At 44.3% G+C, this 9737-nt stretch overlaps 1 pseudogene across 1 annotated transcript; it reads right to left on the reverse strand.

Annotated features, from left to right (window-relative positions):
* Positions 1-8593: 8593 nt before the first annotated feature.
* LOC311583861 (large ribosomal subunit protein eL8-like) lies at positions 8594-9409 on the reverse strand (annotated as a pseudogene). The gene has a single exon. The product of its transcript is annotated as a large ribosomal subunit protein eL8-like (transcript).
* Between the last annotated feature and the right edge of the window lie 328 nt (positions 9410-9737).

A 9737-nucleotide genomic window follows, 5' to 3' on the forward strand; every position in this document is an offset into this window, starting at 1 on the left:
CCTTACCTACTAATGCAGAAAGAACATGTAGTGGAGCTGTGTGCATAGGAATAAGCGATGTGATAAAGTCTTTGCATGTAGCAGTAGTCTTGGCAATATTGAGAAGAGGCTGTGCTGCAGAGAAAACCCATAATTGTTGTCGGTGTGATAATATTTTGCACATCATGGTTTCTGTACACAAGAGAAAATTCTTTAGTGTGCTCACACCTTTAATCCCAGCACTTGGGAGGCAGAATCAGGTAGATCATTGTGAATTTGAGGCCACTCTGGACTACAAAATGAGTCCCCGATAGCCAAGGCTACACAGAGAAAACCTGTCTTGAAAAACCAAAAGCAGAAACAAACACAAAACCTTTAGTGTGGAATTAGTGTGTTAAAGTCTTTGCATATCACAATTTTTTGAGGACCTGAAAAGATTCCTACTGTCAAGAGTCTATGACTAGAACGTATTTGGTAAGTTCTTCAGCGTACAGACTTCCATTGAATTACATAGAATATTAATTTTGGACAAAAGAATGGGACATGCATCAACAACCTATTCTAACAGTATGAGGTCCTGTCTGTTATCTTTGGACTACAAACTCCTATGGACAGCGCCCGGTGAATTTATCAATAAGGTAACTCACTTAGCTTTCACAGTTCCCTTCAATTACCTAAAATAACGCATCCAGGTGTAAAACTTTACGTTGTGTGTTAGTGCCTTTTCTGTTGCTGTGACCAAACATAATGTCTAAGGTAACCTATAAGTTGCCTTGTAAGGTTAATTTATAAGTTTAATTCAGCTTATGGTTCGTGGGATATGGGATCATTATGAAAGCAGCAATGCAACAAGTGTGATATATTGGGGGTCCAAGCAGGAAGCTCAGAGCTCACACCTTCCACTTGCAGCATGAAGCAGAGTGTGGGAACTGAGAAAGTTGTGTATGCCAAGTGCTGTATTTCCTCCAGCTGGGCAGCATTTTCTACGTCTTCCCAAATGATACCACCAACTGAGAAGGATTGATTTCCTTGACTTCAAGCCTACATGCTTGCTCTCTGTTACATGAACCAATTCATGATAGAGGAAAACTCTGTAGGTAAGCAAGCCTTTAGGTGCCTCAACACCTGAGTTACAGGAACGAATGAGAAAAACATTCAAGGGTAAAAATATTTGCATAACTACTTGTTTTAATTTAATTATGTCAGTGTGCATGTGAGTGTATGTGTGTGTTAGAGAGAGGGGGACAGAGACAGAGAAGGAGACGGGGAGAGAGATAGAGAGAGAGAGAGAGAGAGAGAGAGAGAGAGAGAGAGAGAGAGAGAGAGCGCCTGAGCATGTGTGTACCTGTGTGCTGGTTTCCAAGAGGATTAATCCTTTTAATCTTCTTGTAGCAGGAGTTACAGGAAGTTATCAAAAACCTCACCTTGGCCCTGGGAATGAACTTGCTCAGCCATATCCCTAGCTCTGAAGTATTTTAACACCTTTGATGTCAGGCAGTAGGAAAGAACTCATATATGAGAAAAACCCTATTTGTATGAATGCTTTGAGAAAGACTTTAGATATCACGTGGCAAATCCATTTACAGACTTTATTAGGACATCCTTACATGCTTCCTGTGTCTTCTGTTCATCTTCTGCTTGCACTGCACTGTCCCGTGGTGACAGGTATTCTCCTGCCGCAGTGTATAGAATGGGATCCCATCACCTAAGTGGTCCATTGTTCATTTATGTATAAGTCAGGTTGTGATCATACTTTTCCTGTTGTGGTGTCTGTGAAAAGGTGGTGGGTAGTTGTCCTGGTTTTAGTTTTCATATTTTCACAATTCCCTTGAGATGTTGTTTGTTATCCAGCCTGGTTTGCATGTCAGTTATTAGTCAAGGCTACATTGGACCTCTTGATTCTCATGGGTCAGCCTCCTTACTACAAGGCCAGGAGTAGGAGATGTACTCCCAATGCGTCCTGTTTTGTCAACACATTTAACAATATTAACGTTAAAATGGTTATTAGAAGAGAATATAAGAAACATTAAGTAGAGCCGGGCGTGGTGGCGCATGCCTTTAATCCCAGTACCCGGGAGGCAGAGGCAGGCAGTTCACTGTGAGTTCGAGGCCAGCTTGCTCTACAAAGCGCGTCCAGGACAGCCAAGGCTACAGAGGAAGACCCTGTCTCGAAAAACCGAAAAAAAAAAATGAACATTAAGTACGTCATGTGTACTCAAGGCATTTTCATCTATCTGGTAGAGAGCAAACAAAGTGAGCAAACAACAACTTTTATAAGAACTAAAAATTATCATTATGATACAATCAGTTTTCTTTTAACTAGGTGTCTTTTTTCCTTAAGATGGATGCCATAGCTCAATCATGTTCATAGCTGCCTTATTTGGAATGCCAACCTGGATGTCTCTCTGTGGAAGAATGGATAAAGAAACTTGGCACATTTACACTATGGAATACTACTCAGCTATTAAAAACAAGGAAATCCTGAAATTTGTGGGCAAATGGATGGAACTAGAAATGATCATACTGAGTGAGTTAACCCAGATCCATAGAGACACACATGGTATATCCTCACTTAAAATTGGACACTACCCTCTGTTTCTCTCATAGACACTATGTCCAATGTGTACTGTGTAAAGATTCAAATGTTTATTTCTCTGCTTCCCTCCCCCAAACTAGTTGCAGTCTTTGTTCTGAGAATGTACTGTCTTCAGGCTGTCTAAACTTTGTTCCCCAATTGTCCTCTCCTAATACCATTAACAGCTTAACAGCCAATCACTAAGGCGAGCAGGGGATAGGAATGGACTTCCTGGCAGCTCGGGAAGGAGGAGGAAGAGAGAGGACTTAGAGGATTCATCCACGGCAGAGGTCCAGCAGCCTCCATGAGAAATGAGCAGCTGGAGCAGAGACATCCATACAGTGCAAGTGTCTGGGGATTCACACTGGGAGGAAGCCAGATTAGCAAAGAGTGTCAGGAGAAGATTAACACTGCTCAGTTCTTATGCAGTCAAGCTTACTAGACAAATATAGTAGGCCAGCCTCAATTATTTGGGTGCTAGCCAGTTGAGTAGAGAAAGCACAACAAACAACAGATATTTTATATTTTATTATTATTTTTTTTTTTTTTGCACACATTTCTATTTTATTATGGCAAAAGTGAAAGTAACACCTTCTCCCCAACTGCAATCAGTAAAACTTACCTCAAAAATACCTCAGTCCATAACAGGTCTGTTTCAGAATTTTAAAAGGGGAAGGAGAAAGCCTTTATGTGAGTTTTTAGATCCTATTTTTAAAGAGTGGGGGGAAAACTGAGAAACAAACCCACCATGCCCACACAGTGCAGTTGCCATCTTCCCTCTAGAGATCATGGCCAAGGCTCCTGAGTCCAGTTACGCGTGCAGATTTGCTCAGCTGTTTAGCTGGTGTCCATCCTTGCCTTCTACGCATCCAGCTGTGCATCCAGCTCCTCAGTAGAAAGATGTTGCTTTGAGTTCCTGCAAATGCCTCTACCTCTTCCCTGGCTTCCTCCTCGCCGCCACCAAAACCACCGTTCCACGGTTTCCTGCCATGATACCTCTGTCAATGCTTTCGTGCCGGTCTTCTCTGTGTATCACGCTATGATGTGACAAGCTTGATGTCATAGGATGGCCATCCGGAGGGACACCGTTATACTGCTCATAGCCTTCAGGGCGTTGGGCTTCCGTTCATCTGCTGTCCCTAAACTTCATCCAGAGTGATCTTAGTGCACAGCTGCTCTCTTCAACGTTCCAAATTCAGCAAAGAGTTCCTTATTACCAGCGTCTGGCACTCCGACGTTTGACACCAGCAGCTTCTCACCCATCTCCATGCCGGCTCCACCCCAGAAACCTCTGTGGAACAGGTCCTGTTTCCACTTGTCACGGAGCTGTTTAGGTCTGCTGTATGGTACAAGTTGGTTTCTGCTAAGGTCTACAGCGCCAAGAGCGATGGCAGGCAGGTTTCAAGGCCCCGCAGCCTTGGTTCACCCGCTGGGTTGCATGCACTGTGCCACTGTGGCTGCCCTGTGACCCCGGCCCCTCCTCAGCTGCTGCAAAGCTGGCTCAGGTTCACATTAATGATGTCCATTTCGTCGGCCATCCCGCGAACACACACATTTGTAAAACAGTCACTAACATCTCTCTCTGTCTCTGCCTCTCTGTCTGTCACTCTGTCTCTGCCTCTCTGTCTGTCCCTCTGTCTCTGCGTCTCTGTCTGTCCTTCTGTCTCTGTCTGTCTGTGTGTGTGTGTGTGTGAGTGTGTCTATCAGTCTCTTTGTTTTTGTCTTATGATAAAAGCTCCCAGCTGCTATTCCAGCCATATGTCTGCCTGTTTCCAGGCTCACCTTTAGGATGGTCATGGCCTCATCTTCTGACAGTGTACACAGTCCCCCAGTTAAATGCTTTCATCAACCTCCGGATGACAGGGACTTGTTCGGCTTGGCCACGAAGGGCAGACATTTTCCAGGATGATCCAAGAGCAGAGGCCAGGGTTAGGCTCATGAGTGCTGTCTCCTCCCACCACAGGGCCACACCTGGCCTAGGTAGTCTAGGCCAGAAACAGCCATTCTCTCCCTGCCAGAGTCCCAGCACAAACAGCACTGATTGGTTGGAGGGCAGGAGCATGGTTTCTAGGGAATGTATCATTGTGGCCGCTAGGGGGCAGCAGGAGCCAAATGGCAGCCTACAAAGTGCCCAGGTGCCTGGAAACCTGGGAAGCAGAGGATGCTGAGTAGGCTCCTTACACAGTAACTCCACTTTGCTGAAGCAGGTGCTTCTGAGCATTAACACCCTCGCTGCCCTTCGAAACCGCTGAGCAAATTCGCAAGGTAACTGCCATCCATCCCTTTGGACGACTCATAATTTTGCCTCTTAATGATTTGTGAGTTTCCATTTTTCATGTGTTGTTGATGTTAGTATGGTGTCTGCTTCACCACAGACATAATTCTCTCTGTCTATACCTTGTGTCTTGACATTTGAAAATACTACTGTGAAGGAGAGATAAACCTGTGTTTTAGGATTCCAAGTGCAGGATTCGAAGGGTCTTGTGAGAAAACAGGTGAGGTTAATTCACTAGAAGACCAACCACCTCATGCGGGAACTTGATTATTGCCGGCTGAAAAGATCCTGTGACCAGACTCTGGGAGGAGATATATAAATGAGCCCAGAACTGGCGGCGGGGCTTTTTGGAGACTTGGGATAGTTTTGGCTGTTCATCGTTGCAGTTCAAGACGCTCCTAGAGAGAACCGCTTGAGGGAAGGTTTTGGGGCTCCGGCTCCTGCTGAGTTTCCGGGTTCTGGTTACTCTAGGTTTCAGCAGAAGAAATCCTGCAGATTGTGCCAGGAGAATCGTTCCTTACGGGTTTGTTATTGTGTCCATTAATCCTCATTTCCTATTGTTTTGGTAGTCGAGTTATAAGTGACATATGCTTGCTCACTAAGTTGTTAATAAAATGTATTGGTTAAGAAAATTGAGCATACACTACTGACTGATAAACTGAATTTATTTTGATTTGTTCAAGTGCGCCCATTATTTTTATTTAACTTTTGGTTGTTGAGGTAGGGTCTTACTATGTGGCCCTGGCTGGCCTGGTATTTGCTATATAGAGCAGTAGTATCAAGACCCCATATCATGACTTCTCACAACCAGGTACGAAAAATAGGAAGGTGGAGTTGGGCAGATGGCTCAGAGGTTAAGGAGCAGTGTCTGCTTTTCCAAGCGTCCTGAGTTCAGTTCCCAGCAACAACATACTGACTCACAACCATCTACAATGAGATGTGGTGCCCTCTTCTGGCCTGCAGGAGTACATGCAGGCAGAACACTGTGTACATAATAAATAAATAAATAAATATTTTAATAAAGAAAGAAAGATAGACTTGCTCTTTGATATGATATTTTGCCATTTTGTTAGTCTATTGATATTTTGCTTGGATTCAGAAAATGATAACCAGAGCCCCACATTATGGCCAGTTTGGATTCTATTCATCTTTCTTTCCCAAAGTACAGAGAAAGAAAGGCCTTTTGACTGAGAGGTTACCCTTCCCAGGTGTAATAGTGATGGAATCCCATGACCCAGGCAAGAGTGACTTACCAGAAAGAGACTGATAGGCTGTCCTCTCAGACCCCCATCAGATGGTCATCTGGTCTTCTAGGGATATCACAAGACACTTTGTCCACATTTAGAAGAAAATATTTGTTCACCTCTGTATTCCTTTCTCTATGTGTCTCATAGCTTGTGGTTACTTTCCAATATCCCAATCTATAACTCTTTCTTGTTACTTTAAATGGTTTTGTTTATCCTACCTTTTGGGAGGAGGTTAGACAGAGTTTCTATGTGTAACAACTATGGCTGTCCAGGAACTAGCTCTGTAGACCAGGCTGGCCTTGAACTCACAGAGATACACCTGTCTCTGCCTCCCAAGTGGTGAGATTAAAGGCATGTGCCACCACTGCAGGCTTATCCACTATTTCTTGAAGGCACAAACTCTTCATGTACTTTCCATGCTGGGTTTTTTTTTCTCCTGACACATTAATAAATTCTGTTACAAGCAATCTTGGCAAGAATTACATATAGCCCCAATAACCAAAATAAAAATTTCAAATTATTGTAATTTTAATGCAGAGTGCACAGATTTTTTGTGTGAAGAAGATTCCAATATTATTTTTAAAAACATTTGAAAAATAGAGAATGGATCCATTTTATAACAGCATCACTTCAAAAAACTAACATGACCACTTTCTGACAGATGGGTAATATCCCCTAATATCCAAATTATATTTAAAGAATTTAAGAAATTAAAAACTACCAAGTCAAACAATACAATTAAAAATGGGGTACAGAACTAAACAGAGAGTTCCCAACAAAGGAATATTGAATGGCCAAGAAACAGTTAAAGAAATGCTCAATATTCCTAGTCATCCTGGAAATGCAAATCAAGCAACTTTGAGATTCCATCTTACAATGGCTAAGATCAAAAACTCAAGTGACATCACATGCTGGCAAGGATGTGAAGAAAGGGCAACACACCTCCTATGTTGGTGGGATGACAAACTTGTATAACTACTTTGATAATCAATCTTGTCTTTTCTCAGAAAATTGGGAATAGTGCTACCTCCAGACCCATCTATAGGACTCCTGGGCATATGCCCAAACGATTCTCCAACCACACAACAAGGACATTTGCTCAGTTATGTTGATAGCAGTTTTATTTGTAATATCCAGAATCTGGAAACAACCTAGATGTCCCTCAACTGAAGAATGGATAAAGAAACTGTGGTATATTTACACACTGGAATATTATTCACCAATCAAACTCAAGGAAATCTTGAAATTTGCAGACAAATGGATGGATCAAGACACAGTCATCCTGAGTGAGGTAACCCAACCCTGAAAGACCCAAATGGTATGTGCTCACTTATAAATAGATACTAGCCCAAAATAGATGTCCTCTGAGATACTCCACCCTGCAGGGGATTGGGACAGATGCTGGGTCTGGCTGCTGGACTCTGAACAGAGCTCTGAGAGTGGTATGGAAAATGGGGATGGAAGGACCCAGAGAGCTCAGGCGCCCCGCAAGGAGACCATCAGTCTCGACAGATCTGGACCAGGGTGTGAGTGTGGGCTGCACACACTGATACACCAACCAAGGACATTGCAAACAGAGAACCAGAAGCCCTGTTCAGCCCTAGCAGATGGACAGCTCATTCTCCACATTGGCAGGGGGAGGAGAGCAGGAACTGGCTCTGACTAGAACTCAGGTGTTGGTGATTTGATCACTGCCCCTTGGCAAGGTGGCCTTGGGGGGACACAGAGAAAGGGTATGCAGGCATCCTCATAAAAACGGATAGGGTGAGCTCAGAAGGTGGGGGCTGTCCCCCAAGTCATCTGATACCTAGGGGAGGGGAATATGGTAGAAGAGGGAGGGAGAGTTGGACGGGAAGATAAGAGCAAGGGGACAACAATTGGGACAGAATGTCGATAAATTATAATAAATTAAAAAAAATTTTAAACTGACTAGAGGAAATTGAAGAAATATCACAATTGTATTATGTTTTGTTGTTGTAAGAAAATGTCTCAAGCTTGGTATTTTAGGTAGAAAAAAGATTTACTATTCTCAAAGTTGTGAAATCTGACTCATATCACGCCGTGTACAACTCACTAGGAAGGCATCAACCTCTGGGGATAGAAGAGTCTGTAACACAAGCAACCACACTGACTGGCAGTAAAGCAGAAAGACGTGATGATTTACCCTTTTGTCAAGCCTCTCTCAGACACTAAGTCAAGGAAGGCCCCACTCAAAGACTCCACTCAGCTTGTCCATTCTGCCTTCTTTGCAAGACACACAGCCACACTATGACACCCTTGCCTTCTGACCTCATCCATGGAGCTCACGGGATTCCCTTGCAAGGATGGGTGGTGCCTCTGCTGTCAGGCTTAGGTTTGACTGTTCCTTCTTTTCCATCTTCAGCTATTACAGAGATTGGGGGCTCCTTCCTAGTCATGTGACACAGAAAGTGCTATGTTTGCAGTTGTGGAGAAGAAACATCTGTGTTTTTGTTTGTTTGTTTGTTTAATTTCGTAATTATATTTATGTACAGTAAACTTAGTGTACATTTAGCCCAGCTTAGTGGCGAGCTCTTTAGCCTTTGCCTTTTCCAGTTTGGCAATTCGAGCCACAGATTTAGGAGCCAGGACGTTGCCTCCACAGTGGCGACGGATCTCATCATATCTGTCGTTGTAATTGGTCATGATAGCTTCCACCAGCTTAGCCAGAGCACCCTTGTCTTCCGTGTTAACTTGTGTGAAGGCAACAGTGGTGCAAGTCTTCCTGTGGACCAGCCACCCCAGCCTGGCCTTTCTCTTGATGATGCAGTAGGGGACGCCCATCTTTTGACATAGGGTAGGCAGGACGACCACCAGCTCAATGGGGTCTACGTCATGGGCAATCACCACCAGCTGAGCCTTCTTGTTCTCCACCAAGGTAGTGACTGTATTGACCCCTGCTCGAAGGACAGGTGGTCTCTTAGTCGGGACGTCCCCTTTCCCAGCGGTTTTCTTCTCCGCTCGCGCCAGCAGCCTTATGTTCTTCTCCTGCTTTGTGTCTGGCCTGTACTTGTGCGCGAGCTTAAGCAGCTGGCCAGCGGTCTGCCGGTCCAGGGCCTGGGTGAACTGGTTAATGGCGGGAGGTACCTTGAGCCGCTTCTAGAGGATGGCCCTCTGCCGCTGCAGTCTGATGTAGCAGGGCCATTTGATGAAGTGAGTGAGATCTCTTTTGGGCTGGATGTCCTGCCCGATGCCGAAGTTCTTGGGCCACTTTTCAAACAGAGGGTTGACCACCTTCTTGGCCTCCTGTTTCTTCACCACGGCGGGGGCCGGGGCCACCTTCTTCCCCTTGGCTTTCTTTCCCTTGGGCATCTTGCTGGGCTGGAGGAGAGAGCACATCTGTGTTTTTGTGTCTCGTCAAAAGACAGTTTCCATACTGTCCTGCTAGGATGAGGGAAAATGCCTTCCTGTTGTCACTGCATGATTACCTGAGCATCTGGTGCACTTGATTTTGAAGTGCTCATGGCTGTTTCCAAATGTGTGAGCAAATGTCTGGATGGGATGGATTTCCAGACTGCATTTATTGTTCCTGGGGAGTTTTAGTTATACACAGCAATCTCTGTTCCTTACACACCTAATGCATAAATAATTATGCACCATTCTATATTTAGGCCAGCATTTTCTTTGAGTTTCGGTTGTCCAT

This window comes from Acomys minous, assembly GCF_964271855.1.
Source record: "Acomys minous genome assembly, chromosome: 14".
NCBI lineage: Eukaryota > Metazoa > Chordata > Mammalia > Rodentia > Muridae > Acomys > Acomys minous.